The 16198-nt window shown below is 42.7% G+C and overlaps 1 pseudogene; it reads right to left on the bottom strand.

Annotated features, from left to right (window-relative positions):
• Window positions 1-6029: 6029 nt before the first annotated feature.
• On the bottom strand, window positions 6030-11637 carry LOC119008061 (annotated as a pseudogene).
• Window positions 11638-16198: the final 4561 nt, after the last annotated feature.

Below are 16198 nucleotides of genomic sequence, written 5' to 3'. Positions count from 1 at the left end.
GACGGCTTTGCCTTTATGTCAAAATTGGATTTCTTAATCTAATCGCAGTGGCTCTAAACTAGCATTTTTGTTCGCCTTCCTCCCAGCACAGATCACTGCTTAGGATTCTTGTACCCCCATGCAAAATACTTCCTCTGATCTGCTAACAATAGACGGCCCTCAATTACGATAATGGAAGAGTAAAGGAGCACAATGCTACTTATAGAAATGATATGATACAGGGCCTTTTGCATATCCAACTTAAGCCCTGGTTGGGAGTGTATACACCCTGCCGTCTAGCCCAAAAATGATCTCCCCAGATGTTTGCTGGATGAATTTAGCTGCCAGTGTAGAACGGGGAGGACTCATGGATGGATTGGGCACAGGATCAGGTGGGCTCGACAGGGCGAGTAGGTTTTGTGTCGACCAGGATTAGAGGAATGATCTGTGTCCCGGATGTTTCTTAATGCACTGTCACATTATGTAAATCCCCACTCCATATGAATGCCACAGATACTGTATTTGTCTGCCTGCTACACGTTGTCTCCCCGTGAGCTGCTTGGATTGACCTCAATTTGTTTTGCAACCTACTACTTTTTTTCTTTCTTTCTTTCTTTCTATCATTCACCTTCCATCGGCTGGCACTCATGGTTCTGTCAGGAAAGACTGTGGTGGTAAAAGACAGCGCACCTTCCTGTTTCTGTGTTTACAGGATACGGGGAGAGAGATCACAGGGGTGTTCTCGCTGTGAACAAGACAAAAGTTTAGACAGAGGAAGAAGAAACGCTCCTCCAGCCTTCTGCTCGCCCATCTCCATCTGCCTTTCTTCAGAGACGAGTCAGCTCCTGCTCTCCACCCTCAGCCTGTCTCTTATCTCGCCCGCCCTCCTCCCTCCTCTGCCGCCCTGCTTCCTGCCTTTCTCCACCTTTAACACCTCACTCACTGACGGCTAGAACCAGGCTAATTGACAGACTGACCTGAGGAGAAGTAGTGTTACTCCTCCTTTTGTCTCCAGATCAAACATCGCTCTCGTCTCTCAGGTATCCTCTCATTTCTCCTTCCCCACGTTCTCAGCTCCTCGGGCTACTCTGGCATTGAAGCCTACAGCTCGGTGTTCTATCCTATGGACTAGGAAATGAATCATGGCTGTGAGTGTGGGCATGCGGTCATGATAGATGAGGAGGGCAGGGCCTGGGTGAGCAGGGAGTTGACAGGCAGTTTGACAAGCTTCTGCAAGGTTGAACTTTAACTACAGCCGCCGTCAAAAGTTTACATGCATCTGTAAAGAACATGTATATTGTGTCAGTCTTCTGTTCCAGCTCTTTACTGTGATGAATGAGTGGAACATGCGCTACCTTGTCTCGACGGAGACTTGTAAAAACAATAGATCACATTTTTATAGATGTGATTTTTTTGTAAGAGATGTCAGTATGGAATAAAAATATAGAACCGATGTTAACCCTCTCAGCGCATACGTACATTCTGCTCACGGTAAATTTGGGCAATAAGATCAACATAAAATGTGATCATTCAGTTCTGATGTTGTCTGGTTTTCCATTTTTTTTTTTTTTTTATGCATACAGACATTTAACTAAATAGAAACTGGTGCATTTAAAGGTGTAATTTGTAGAATGCAGCCAGAATTTGAAGGCAGTCCCCAGAATAAAGGGAAAGGTGGCAGCATATCACCACATTAACCGACAACTGGCTACCATTAGCTTATTACCTCATGGCTCGGTTAGCCAGGGGGCCTGTGACCCAACAGTTTGCCTGGTCCGAGACCTCAGATCAGGTAGGGATTCACCATGGGCAACGGGCCTCAGCTTAACTGAATTTGGCAGCCTGGCCCTAGAATTGGAACGGCTCGACTAAAGTTTTGCTCCGTGCTTCCTTGTCCATCAACACCCATGGGCTGCAAGTACAGCACAGCGTACTGCAGGACAGCTAGAGTGGAGAGACTGAGGAGTCCCCACGTTAATTACAGAATTGCATGCAACAGACAAAAGGTTAGCAGCTCTGACCAGGACTCCGTCTCCGGGGAAGAGATTACTGCTGAGTGACTTCCCTCCTACTTACAAAATCGACTAGTTAGCCTCCATGTTTATTAATTTGAGTTGGATCAATTACTGTTTGACCGTAACATCTGTGCGTTGCCTTCCTTCTTGTTGTGGTAACAAAATCAAGCACCGGACTTGTTACACTAGTGTCTGCTGAGAACTGGCTCAGGTGGTAGCTGCAAGTCTGACAATAAGAGCTCTTATAAAACTGAAGTATAGTTTAGTGGGTGGGAATGATTCAGATCCACAGATGAAGGACCACAATTAACTATTGATTTATCAGAATAAACAATACCCATGCAATACTGACGATGATGATAACTTATGAATTGTTTTGTACAGGATGTGGATTTCAATTGACAGGGTCAATGAAACACAAAAATACAAAAATTACACAAAAAAAAAAAAAAAAAAATACAGAGGATACTGATCATCTTGTCCAAATATTGGTCTTCGTATTACAACCCTGGAAATATTGGAAGGGGTAATGTAATGATCAATTTGAGAGGCAATTTGGGTTCCATGCTTTGAAGCTTACACTAAGGCCCTCAAATCAACCATCCCTGCAGTACATTCTCTTGTCATCAAGGATATAGTGGAATGATTATTCCAATGGATTATTGAAGGTGGGCCAAATTTAACAAACACGTTAACATAGCACAGCAGTTTAACTGCAGCATTAAACTACATACTTCATAATGACTTTACCGTTACCACCAGTACTTCTTTTAAATCAAAACTGATCATGCTAATCTTCAAGGTAGTAGTGTTGGTACTGAACTGTTTTAGAACACATCTATGAACTAGAAACTCAATATATATGAATAATATCATCTTCTCCATTACTACACTGAACAGACACGTGAGATACACTGGAGTTTATTTTCTAACAACACTGGTACCGCACTTGAAAAAGAAAGCTCACCCTTAAATGTGCACGTTGTCATGTCAGGGGAGCCCATTTTCTATTTATTTTCAAAGACATCCAGAAGACATATGGTAGACATCATATTCAACACTCTTGAAATTTCTTTCTCATTTTCTGATTTGCATCCATTCTCTACCTCCCAACTTCAGCTCTCTGATATTCAAAACCGACAACTGCAACCTGAATCAGGTCTGAGCATCGGAACGGCGACCGAGTTTGATGACTTTTTCCTTGCTGACACAATCCAGTTCTGATACCACTGTGAGAAAATAAGGCTAGACAAGCTGCGCTGCTCCCCCGACCTTCTGCTACAACAGCTTTTCATATTATGGAGGGGAAAAAAAAAACAACAACATGCAGATCCTAACAACATAAACGTACATGCTGTTAGTTTGATGTAAATCTGAGCACTTACTTTTACTGTTCACTCTTACGATGCAGCTCAGGTGCATGAATCCTGTCCTTTTCTTCTTACTTCCAGATAAGACACCTTTTCAAAATGTGTATCAACTGCTTGCAGCTTGTTCTTTTCTTTCTCTTCTTGTTCCCCACTCTCCCTCAGTACAATACATGTTAGCCTGCATGCCTTCCTTCTTGTATGGTTTGGACTCTGTTGAGAGAAATAAAGTCATGTGCAGGAGCCGCAGAGCAACCCTCAAAGCTCGCTGTTGAGTTTAGCACACTGTCACTCAACGTGGTGGATTTTTTCCTCGCTTTTGCTTTCCTTTCTTTCCCCAGCAAACTGCCACTGAACGCTATCTTTATGACTGTGAAAACCGACAGCTGCCAGTAGGAGTGAAATAATTGCCGCTGCCAGTGTGACAGACATTACTGGCTCACTTGTACAATATCAGAACAATGGCATTCTTTTCCAAAGCGATTGGAAGCCAGAAGAATTCATTCATTCTCACTCTGCGGACGACGTGCCTGCAGCTGGAGCAAAGGGGTCTGAGCGATTACAATAAAACGGTTTGTCACTTTGTACTCCAAAAATGCTGCTTTATTTGCATATTGTCAATCACAAGAAAAGCGCTTCACGGATCCAAAAGCATCTTGGCAAGATAATTCTTTGCTTAAAAATCCGCCCTGCTGCTTTACTGGCATGGAGCCAGACCAACATGTCAGCTCACACACGGATCACAGATAGCCTTACAGTCTGTGGGCCTCTCAGTGACATTCACAGCCAGCTGTACGATGTAGGCATCTGGAGCTGTCCCCCTGACTCAAATTCACATAGGAAAAAAAAAACAAAACAAAACAAAAAAAAAACAGAAAACAAAGTGTTCCCTGCAAAATGTGTCATGGCCGTGTCCGTTTCATTCAGAGTCACTGCTATCATTACACATTTGTTACATGCTGTGCAAATTCTATCATTAACTCAAACGATTTCACGATCCTGGCTCAGACTGTTATGTATGATAAGTGTGTGTGTCATTGCTTATGATGAGGCTCATGTATCAAACGGCTTCATTCATTGTCACTATTTTGAACACATCACAGGAACTGGGACAAAATCTCACTTACGTGCCACTGAATCCTAGTGCTACATTTGACATCACAATAGTACATCGCTGGACATACTTGAACTCCAACCGAAAAAATCCATCCCCGCCCGTCGGGCCTCTCTTCAGAGTCCCTCCTCCAGGAAACATGAACAAGTGCTGCCTGATTAATCAGACACCGATTGCCCTATTGCTCACACTGGCCAGCAGGGAGGTGTGTTAGTGGCTTCAATTCAATGAGCCAAAATGTCATAACCAAGCAAAGCAGCCTTCACCTACATGTTTCAGTCTGCAAAAGGCAGCCCAGCACAACCACTTACTCCTTACTGCTGTGGATGTGTGCGTGGTGCTACTTTGCTAGGTGGCTGCTAAACAGCAGTAAAAAAGAAAACATCAGAGTGAAGAGGTATCACATATTTTACAGATACACAGATAGTACAGATATATGGAAATAGTAAAACGAGACGAGCAATGACATTGAGACCGACCCTCTGAAGAAGCTAGCATTTGAAGTCAAGGACCGATCAAAAGTTAGGTCAAAGATGTAAGTTTTAAGTTTAAATTTTAGGGCATCAATAAAGCCAGATTTTCTGATGTCAGCTGGGAGGTTATTCCAGAGGAAAGGAAGGAAGGGATAGGAAAAAAGCCCTGCAGCCAACTGACTTCTTTTTAACCCTTGGAACCATCAGGAGCCAACTTTCTCTGCCATTCTTGTGCAACTCGCTCACTAATAGCTCCGCCAATGTATCCACCGAGCCTTGTGGGGGACTCTGTCATGCAGAGTACAAAGGACAGAGTGTGTGCAGGCAGACAGGTACGTAGGTAGACAGACAGGTAGCTTGTCTATTATTTTATATGGGCCGAATGAAACAACTGGATGGGCTTCTAAGAGGCATGCGACAGACACAGATACCGGATTGTTTTCTTTTCTGGTGTTAGAGTATTTGATTTATTGATTGCATTTGGGACATTTTCTACATAAATAAATAAATGAATAAATAAAACAAGCTTAATCCACACAGCTAGAAACAATGATGCAAAACAACAAAAACACAACTACACTGGAAAAGGTTGTACACACTGAAATTTCAACATGGCAAAAAACTGTGAAAATGCTTTATCCTGCATACCTTTCCTTTATATATTCCAGTTAACATGATATCTAGCCCAGCTGGAAGGGCCCCTTCTGTGACCTTTTTATCCAATGATCATGCTGCAAAACAAACAAAAGGAAACAAACTTTATTGAGGGTGAGATCATGGCACTGAGGTGGAAGCAAGAAAATGAGTTGGTGCTTTGTCATCAGGAATAAGCAACAAGCACAAACACACAAAGTGTCAAAGTGTTGCAATGACTGTTAATGCAGCCAGCACAGAGACCTGTACAATGGCCGAATGTGTAATCCATACATCTGTCGGTCACGTGTCACATATCACTTCATGCACAATAAGCAGGCTGGACACATTCAGTTACAGATTGGAATAACATTTGTCATCCTGTAGTGCACAAAAACTGGGGTGTGCCAGGGACACATCCCCACTCACCAATTTGAGCCAAGCACAGTCAGGAGGAGGACAGGGGGACGATAGATGTGAGGCCAGCGCCCCCACAGCAGCTGACTGTGTGCACCCACAGGCGCAGAGGTCCGCTGCGCTCCATGCCTCCACTGAAGAGGGGCAGCAATCTGGCCGTGTCCTCACTCTCGCTGAGCCAGAGTCAGAATGAGATACACTGTACTTATATCAACATAAGTGACACATTAAAATAACTTGTTACATAATAAATGCTAAGTCTCAGTGTTTCATATGTTGTGTGCACACCCGATACTGCGTTTCTTCACAAGGGGAGATAGATCTGTGCACCTCAACTGCTGTGCATCATGGATATGTCTGCACCTCATCAACTGTGCCTTCCCTGATGTGTATTAACTTGTCCATATCACAAAAACAGACAAACCTTAACACTTTTCTAGCGATCTCGGTTTTGGCATACCGTGAGTTTTACTGGCCACCTTTTAGAAGTTAAACATGAATGCTCAATGTTTTGTTTTTTTGTTTTTTTTTCACATTTTACACAGGAATTGCTGTGGAAACATCTTGAGCGCAGCATTTTAAAGCCCTGGAGCGCTTTTGAGTGATGGTACTTTGTTGGGCAAATCAAGATTTTGTGGGACGTCATGACATCACATTTTAGTGGCTAGTCTAGATTTTGTGGCATGGCTGCACATTCTCTGTCACAGTGATTTTTTTTACCTATCCCACCATCAAAAAGCCACAAATAATGCTCAGAACAGCACCGAACTTCAGCAACATTAGAAACAGGGTCCCAGCACATATTTCGAAGCATCAAACATTTGATATCATTGCCGGATTTGTCGGAAAAGATAAACAAAACTCACCTCTTCAGCTGCAGGCTTGTTGTGGGGAAGCCCTGTGAGTCAATTACCGAGTGCAGTAGAGTTCCGCAGATCAATGATGATCATTATTGTGGGATTCAGTAATCGATTCACAGGGCTTCCCCACAACAAGGAAGCTTCTCTGGTGGTGAGTTTTGTTTATTTTTTCTGGACCCACCCATACTTGGACCCATTTACTGTAATGTATTGTTGTCATGCGGTTGTTTCTGAGGATGCTAAAACTACGTTAGCTAGTGGTCCGCAAACTTTATCTCTCGAGGGGGGGTCCTACTCGGTGTCAAGGTGTGTTAGACCATGGATGAAACTTATATCCCTTTAATAAATCATTATGCTCCAATCAGCAGAACTTTTAAACATTCACTGGAGGAAATGTTTAGATATCCACTCTCTTTCACAATCAAAACTTTCATTATTATTTTCAATATTTTCAGTAGTGCTGCAATGATTTTGTAGCTAAATTTTAAATATTCCTCTGCCCAACAACCTTTCGGTGGGTAGGCTGGCAGCTTAGCCAGTACAGAAACAAGACACTTCGGAAAAAACTTTTTCCTAGTAACTGTTGCTCACAAATCAAGAGAAGCCACTGTTAACAGTCCTGTTAAAGAATAAGGAACACAAATTGTCTTCTGCTACCCAACCTTTGATAGCCACATCCAGGCAGTAGCCTACATGCTGTAACATCTAACAAAAGCCCTTTCCTTCTCCCACTTACTTGACTTTTATCTTTTAACACACTAAATATCATGTAAATGGACACAATAAAACTGTCCTCATCAGTGAAATGGCTGCATTGGTTGAAAATGGAGGGTCGACACAATGCATAGGTCATCTCATATTTATGTTTTTTTACGTTTATAGTATGTTTTTTGTAGTTTAGGTCTGATGATGTGTTGCACTTGAGCATTATGTGGCAAAGCTCAGTTTTAGTCAGTTGAGGTGGTGGCTAGGGGTGTAAAAGATCTATCAATCTGAAACCATCACCAATCCAAAGTGATCAATGCAAGGCAACATCAATCCATATCATATTTTTTTAAGATGGACCTTTATTTTGAAATTCCCCTGTCATGTCTCTATCACTTTTCCTTTAAAACCAAACCACCTTCCTAAACCTAGTTCAGTTCATGACATAGCAATGTTTACTTTATAGATAATAACTAAGTAACAGAAAGAAACCCTAAACGACCAACAATATGGATCTTTCCACCATGGTGCCACCAAGTTTGGCCAAAAAGGATTTATCATCTTTTGAGTAAAGGGGAGACTGAGATGTATCTGTCTCTTCTCCTTTTCATCACAGTTGTGGGCTTAGCTCAGCATCTAATGGACCTTGGAGACTGGAGATTAGCTCTGCAGTGTTACCCCTGTCATCTCATGCACTGCTGAGTTCAATGTGAAACAAAATACAGGTAAGTATTTGTCCCAGCTCTTGTGGTTTTATTGCCACATGTGAAGCTTTCGCTTTCGCATTGCGGTATACCCTCTCTCTGAGGTTTGTTTGAGGATGGTAGGGCGAGGATCTCTTCTGCTTGAGGTTCCACCGTCTGCAGGGTTCCTCAAAGCCAGATGATACAAACTGGCAACCTTGGTCTGAGAGGATGAAAGTTGGCACATCCCAGCGAGTCAGAAACTCCCTTGTTAGAATTTGGGATACTGTCTCAGTTGTTGGGGAAACATTTCAAACTATCTTGTTTAATAGTTAACAAAAACAGTGAGGTAGAGGTTCCCTTGGCAGTGAACAGTGAACTTGGTAGAAGAGTTTTCAACTGCTTCTTCTGTTTCCATGACTTTATCATACAGACTCTGGACAACAGAATCCTCCTGCTGGGCTTTCCAGATGTCCTCATCATCGTTTTTGGATGTGTCCCCCTTGGGGCATAGCACAGCAGCACAAGTTGCAGGTTGGTGTGGGTGGTCATCCACAGGGGCTCTTGGCAGAGCATCTAGCACTGTATTGTACTTCCTTTTACAATATACTACTGTAAGGGAGATGTCTTGGAGCTGAAGTGCCCATCGGATCAGTTGAGTACTGGGCTCTTTGGGTTTTAAAAACCCAGACCAGAGATGAATGTCTGTCACCACTGAAAAGTTTCTGCGTTTCAAGTAGTATCTCTATTTCTCCAGAGCCCAGAGCTTTCTTGCTCTGTTGTTGAATAATCCCTATTTGCCTGAATCTGAGTGTGGCTGGCGAAGGTGAAGACCTGCTCTGTACGCAGCCCAGTCTGTTGGGTGAAGATGGCCCACAAGCCGACGTCACTGGCATCAGTGTTAATGAGTGTTTCAGGGCCTAAAAGGCTACCTGACATGGGGAAGTCCAGAACTTGGCTCCTTTCTGTTTAATGGCATTGAGTGGTTCAGTCAGCTGAGAAAATTGGGGAACGAAGTGACAAGACTATCCAACCATCCTACGAAACCTTTGATGTTTTGAGGGACAAGCAAGTCTTGTACTGCCTTTGTCTTCTCAGCTTCAACCAACCAACAACTTGACCCAGAACATTCAGTGAGGCCCAGAAGACCTGGCTTGTTTCATGTTTATGGTATGGTTAGCCTCCCCTAGTTTATCAAGAACTGTTTGTATGTCAAAGCTTTGCTGTTCAAACGTATCGGGATATATGAAGCTGTTGGAAGGTTGCTGGGGTATTCTTCAGTCCGCATTACCTTAAACTGATACAGGCCAAAGGGACATATAAAGGCAGTTTTTTTTCCCAACTGTCTTTATCCAAGTGGACTTGCCAGTACTATCTCTGAACACCATAGCTCCAGTCAATGATTCAAGTATTTACTGGTTGTTTGGTAAGGGATAAGTAACTGTGTGAGTGGCTGCATTCATTTTTCTGTAATCAACGCTGAACCTGGGTTTTGAATTATGTTTTCTGGGCACTAAGACAACTGGATCAGCGCAGAGAGAGGTAGAGAGCTCTATAATGTCCCTTTCTAACAAACCTCCACATGCTTGTTGGTTATCTGAAACTTGGCTGGTGACACACGGTAGGGTTTCTGTTTGATGGGCACTTCATGGGTGAAGAAAATTTTGTGCATGAGAGCACCCATGCATCCCAGTGTTGCTATGCAGACATATGAGTTTTCCTGTAGTTGACATAACAACTGATTTTTCCCCAAATCATCTGGGTGAGCAGTGTAGATGGTAGCCTATAGGTCATGGCATGGCAGCAGAGGAACCAGGTCCACAGGAGCTACCGCAGAGAAGAAGGCAAGCTGTGGCGTAAGCCCAGTGTTTTGCCATGTCGCATATTCTCTCAGGAGCTGATACTGGTGCTTCTTATGGGACTTAAAGCAGTAACAGTTCTCAGAGAGATAAAAACTGCAGGCTAGAAAAGAACGTACAGTCAAGTCCCACCATTGCAGGGAAAACCAGACTGTGGGCAGGCAAGATGACGCAAGGTGATATCACTGTTTGGTTCTGTAATGTGAGGTTCATCTCACTCCAACCTTATGTTGTCTTCCTTCACCATCTGCCATCTGCTTGGACCAGTGGACAAGGGTCCACTGGTCCAAGGCTTCAGCACATCCTGCTGTCCTCTCACTCCTGTCCACAAGCTCAGCTACTTCTCAGCTGATTGACTCTGCCGGGAGGGCTGCATGGAATTGGTTTTGGAATTCCTTCCAAGTGTAGATTTTATGGCGGCCCACACTCCACAAATCTCTTGCAGTGCCATGAAGCACATTCTGCAGGGTGGCAATGAGCTCCTCATCTGTCAGCGGATTGAAATCCAGGAAATCCTCACACCTTTCCAGGTTTTGGAGTGGGTCAGTTGCACCATTCAGTCTCCTTAATATTGGAACGTGTTTAACAGGACTCTTTTCCGTGAACCTGCTCTTTAATTCCCCATGAATGGTGGATCCTCCAGGTGACCCAAACAATACAGCATCAGACACTGGGGTAAGAACAGAGGAAGGAACCTTAAATAGGTCATTCTGATTGTGTTTTAACCTCCAACCAAGGGATACAGATAATTTAATTTGCTTTTCATTGAATAATTTGGCCAGTGTTACTTGTTCAGAATGAGTTGTGATTTCTATCAACATTTGGATCGTAGCTGCTATTAATCATGGTTATTTTAAGTGCATAAGTGTTATTATAAGTACTAAAGATAGGAACATAAAAGTGCAATTATTATTATTTTTTTACTTCATTTTTTTTGGGGGGGGGAGTCATGCTATGCGGGGTTGAGGTTAAGTCTGAACAAATGACTCGTGAGATGGAAAGTTATTCCGCTGTCCTGACATTGGTCGGGAGTTCGTTCCACCAATCAGGTGCCAAAATTGAGAAGAGTTTTGAGTTTGCTGAGCTGCTTTTGTTTGCTTTTAGCGATGGAGCTACTGGTCGGCCAGCTGATGTAGTAAAGTGCTCATGCTGGGGCGCGTGGTCTGACCAGTGTTTGGAGGTAGACAGGTTCAGTTCAATTGACGGCCATGACGGCCAGCACCATCATCTTGAATTGGATGCCAGCCACAACAGGAGGCCAGTGGGGGTCACATGGGAGCATTTGGGTAGACTGTAAACCAGACATGCTGCAGCATTCTGGATATGCTGCAACGGTTTAGTCGCAGAGGCCGGGAGTCCATCCAAGAGGGAGAGATGACCAGTGCTTGGACCATGAGTAACGTTGCGTCCTTTGGGCGGAAAGACCAGATCCTGCAGATGTTGTAGAGGGCAAATCTGCAGGATTTGGCCACAGTGATGTTGGGGGTACAGGACAGTCCGCTGTCGAGGATAATGCCCAGGTTCCTCGCCATCGACAAAGTCGATACTGTCATACAAACATTCTGAGATGCGCGTTGCAGCCACACCATTTTTAATTATAATAAATCTGTTGCTCAAAGAATAAAGATGGAAAGGTAATTCAGTTCATGATGTAGCAGCTTTCAATTTATTTGTAAAATAGTATATAATAATAACCAAGTAACAAAAAGAAAGGAAATAATTGCTTTTAACATACAGTCAGTCTGTCACGGAATTCGGTGAAACCTGTCCGGGTACTGCTGCTGGGTTGTGGATGAATGACTGGCCTCCATAAACGGCTGAGCAGAGAGGGAATGGAGCAATCCAGGAGGGTGAAGAGGATTTCTGATCACAGATGGCTGTGGATGGCGGATGAACAAACGTTTTTCAAGGGATTTAACGACCTCACTGTGAGTTTTACCACAAAAATTAGCATGTAGCCCCCTCGGCATCTCTTCAGATTCCTGCCCAACCTGCTGCTCTCTTCTCTGCTTAAAAAAAAAAAAAACACGAATGACTTTAAACAGAAGGGGAGTTGAATTGTACTGCGATCCGGGAACAATTCAGAGATTAGGTTGTGGGAATGGATGTTTCTGGGGTGGTGCAATACAGTGTGGAAATCCTGGTTGTCACAATACATGAAGGGTGCCATGGGTAGCTGTAGTTCACATTGGCTTGTAAATCTTTACCATGCGTAGTGCTGAGCTAAGAGGCAGCTTCCAAATGGGAAAGAAAATACACACAAATCTGATACGTATACATCTCTGTCTGATACATCCTGGAAATGACCTCTATGCACATTGCCCTATGCGTTGCCTGGTTTTAGTCATATCCGATTTTTGCTTGTTAGACACTGACACCACTGTTTTTGAGAAATTAACTTTACAATGGAGTGATTTGATACAATAGTTTTTGTTGTCTTTCTTTCAAAGAGATCACAGGACATTTGATTTACCAGATCAGGATGCTGCAAAAATTTAATATCAGTTGGATTTCATTTTATGGCCTTTAAAGTGAAGCACAGCGAAAAAACTGTATACACCAAACAGCTCAGTCCCATGTCCACATATCTAATTTTAACAGTCTCTTGTTGTTAATATGGGCATCAACAGAAGAGCAATAAAAAAGGTTGGAGCAAATATAAGTGAAGATGAACAGTAACATTAAAGACTGAATAAAAAATAAAAATGTAGCTTAAGACAAGTCTAAATTTTGTGTCCATCCTGTTTGTTTTTTTCCTGTCGTGAACCGTAATTAAGTGTTCCTGTCATGTCTCAGCGATGGCTTTGCTTTAGGCCTGCCCTCACCACACTAACCCTCCTTCACTTTCACATCTTGTCACAGCACACATATGAGAGCTGTGGCCCGGAGAGGATGAAAGAGGACCTGACTCTAATTGAATGTGGTTAACACTAACTGGAAACAAAACAGCATGTAATACATGTCCATTTTAAAGAGCCAAGCTTACATGACAGAATGGGGGCAATGAATTAGACATACAGTACAGATAGGCTGTCTGCTGAGAGCAGAGAATCAGCTGTGCACACTGGTATTGGTTCCAAAATACATTCACATACTCATTAAATGCTGCACTTTGGGGGAAGTTTGTAACAGAAGTGTAATTTAAGGTCAAGATTAATTTACTGCACTTGCAGTTGTGTTTACACTTGGTTTACTGTGCTTGCAGTTGTGTTTACAGTTGGTGATACAGAGAGTGGAAGAACATGTCTTAATATTCTGCTGTTTGAGCCCTATCAAAATTGTGATTTGGCTTTCCACAAGGCATTCTGGATAATATCTACTATAATATCTAGAGCTTAAAAGCTCTGTAGGAATGTGTTGTCATTATTATTATTATTATTATTATTATTATTAGTAGTAGTAGTAGTAGTAGTAGTATTGTTGTTGTTGTTGACTAATGATAATAATAATAATAATGATAATAATAATAATAATAATGACACATGAATAGGTTAAAATCGAGTCAGAATATATTGCTGCCCTGTATTTTGCTCTAAGATGTGTGAATTCAATTAGAAATAGTTTCATATCTCATCTATTATGTTCTTTGTTTTGTTTTGTACAATAGAAGGTTCAACGCTAAATAAAAAGCAGTTGGTCACAGTGTTTATTGGCTGGAAAGTGCACTACATCACCTTTTTGTGAACAGGAGCTAAAAGAAATGACAACCCATAGGTAAGAAAAATCAGTCGCCAATGAGTTTGAAGCAGAAAGAGGCCACTCAGAGCTCAGTGCTCAACCCAGAGCTGCTTCCAGCAGTAGCTCTGCAAAAATGTGTCTATATCAGAATGTTATTGATTGGACTTAATCAAGAGGTACATTAGCATTCATTTGGAGTCATTTCAGCATCATAAATCTAATTTCGACACTCACTTGCCTTTTAGCTTGATTTTGGTCTCCTTGAAGCCCTAAGATAAATATCTGTCTTTATAGCTGCCAGATGCTCCACTATGTTCGCCAGCTAGTCTTTGACTGTCTGTCTGCTGTTTGCTGCTGAGTATGTAGTGTACAGTAGGTTTATCAAAGCTTTAATCACTCAATGAAAGTGCTGACCAAAGCCTGACCAACAACCGAGAATGAGTTGTAAAACCAAAATTATATGTTTAATAAGGCTAAAAAACCCATATTTCTGTGTAGAGCTGTAGAGCTCTAAATCACCACAGATTACCCAATTCACCAATGATTTGTTTCTCACAACAGCTTGTAATTGAGGAATAATATCAGTGTACAATAGACTTGTAAATATAGTAGTATGCTCCAGTTTATTATGAGTTTACCCACAAAAACCCTGCAAGTGAAAAGATTGCTGGATTCAACAGAGAGTGAATGAAGACATACCTAGAGGCAGGGAAAGAGATGGCAGGTGATGTAAGGGAATGGCTGCCAAAGGGAGGAGAGGAGTGGAAGTGGAAGCAAGTGAGAGAATGGAGGAGAAGCTGGGGACCTGACACATCCGGTTAAGGTAAAAAAAATAAAAATAAAAAGGAGTGATGGGAGGGGGCAGATCTAAAGTAAAACCCCTGACTCTCTAAATAGAGCATGAAGCCCACACGCTTGCTGAGAGGGACCCGCCTGTTGCCAGCAAACTGGGCCGTGATTGCATAGTTTATGGCTGAGGCATGATGGGTAAGGATTAAAGATGGCTGCCCTGAGGGCATACAGCAATACCATTACTCTTGATGGATTCCTTCTCCGCTCACATATTCTCTGCAGACGTCAGAGGGGCCACAAGGCTTGACTAATGCATGGCGTGATGATGGGATCAGAAGAGGCAGGGGAGGGGTGCTCGGCAGCTTCACCAACCCTCTTACTCCCCTCCCTATTCTCTCCTCTCATCCCATCTACACTCAACACTGAACAGCACACACTGTATAGAATTCTGCTCAACATTTACAAGAGTTGAAAATTGTGGCATAGCATTATAGATTCCCTGACACTTAGAAATACTGACAATGTGCACAAAAGCAAAAAATAAATAAATAAATAAAAATAAAAATAAAAAAATAGCATCCTGGTTTTTAAGTTAACTTACAACAATTCTTGTGAATGGGGTTGAGCTAATTACTTGTGGTTATGAGATCTGTATTATTTTGGCATTTGTTGTCTTAATTAGGCCTAAATAAAACCAAATCATGGGTGGTAGTTATTATTTTAATACAGCAAAAAGACAGTTTTAAAATTCAATATTGTATGTTTGTGAAATAAAAAACAATACATGCATTATAGCATTTTAGGTGCATAAATGAGTGGAATTGGCTAAATGTCTTCACAAACTTGTCTTTAAGCACTGAATAGCAGCAAGGAATATCTGGCCATCTGAGAGCCCTAGGGAGCTGTCCTGGAAGAGGTGCCATCCGGTTAATCCATAGTTCTTCTGGGGGACTTCAGTGCTCATGTGGGCAGCAATGAAGAAACTTTGGGGGTGGTGATTGGGAGGAATGGTCTCCCTGGTGCAAACCAGAGTAGTACTTTGTTTTTGATCTTCTGTGCAGATTGTAACAAACACTATCTTTAAACAGAAGGTGGTTCAAAAGTGTACTGGGTACCAGGCCACCTTAAGCCAAGGGTTGATGACTGACTATGTGGTTGTGTCATTCAGGTGAAGAGAGGAGCAGACCAGTTAACTGATTGCCTCCTGGTGGTGATCTGGATCAGATGGCAGGGTAGGCTGCTGGACAGACCCAAATGCTCCCATCTTTGGAAATCCTGGTTCATCCTGGGGGAAGGTTAAGGAGATGAAATCAGAGATGTTCAAAGTGTCCATTGTTGAGGTGTCTACTTGAGGTTGTGGTCAGAAGGTCATTAGTGCCTGTCACGGCAGCCACCCAGGAACCCTCTGGTGGACAACAGTGGTGAGGGAGGCAGTCAAGCTGAAGATGGAGGCCTTTCTGGTTTGGTCAGCCCAGGGGTCCTCTGAAGCAGCAGACACGTACAGGGAGGCCAGAAGGGCTGCATCCTTGGCAGTCGCTAAAGCAAAAACCTAGTTGTGGGAGAAGTTTGGGGAGGCTATAGAGAATGGTTTTTGGCTGACCTCATGGAAACCATCGGGTGACA

The sequence above is a fragment of the Acanthopagrus latus genome, chromosome 18 (assembly GCF_904848185.1).
Source record: "Acanthopagrus latus isolate v.2019 chromosome 18, fAcaLat1.1, whole genome shotgun sequence".
Lineage (NCBI taxonomy): Eukaryota > Metazoa > Chordata > Actinopteri > Spariformes > Sparidae > Acanthopagrus > Acanthopagrus latus.
Note: the sequence above shows the minus strand (reverse complement) of the source record. Positions and strands in the feature narration are given on the sequence as shown.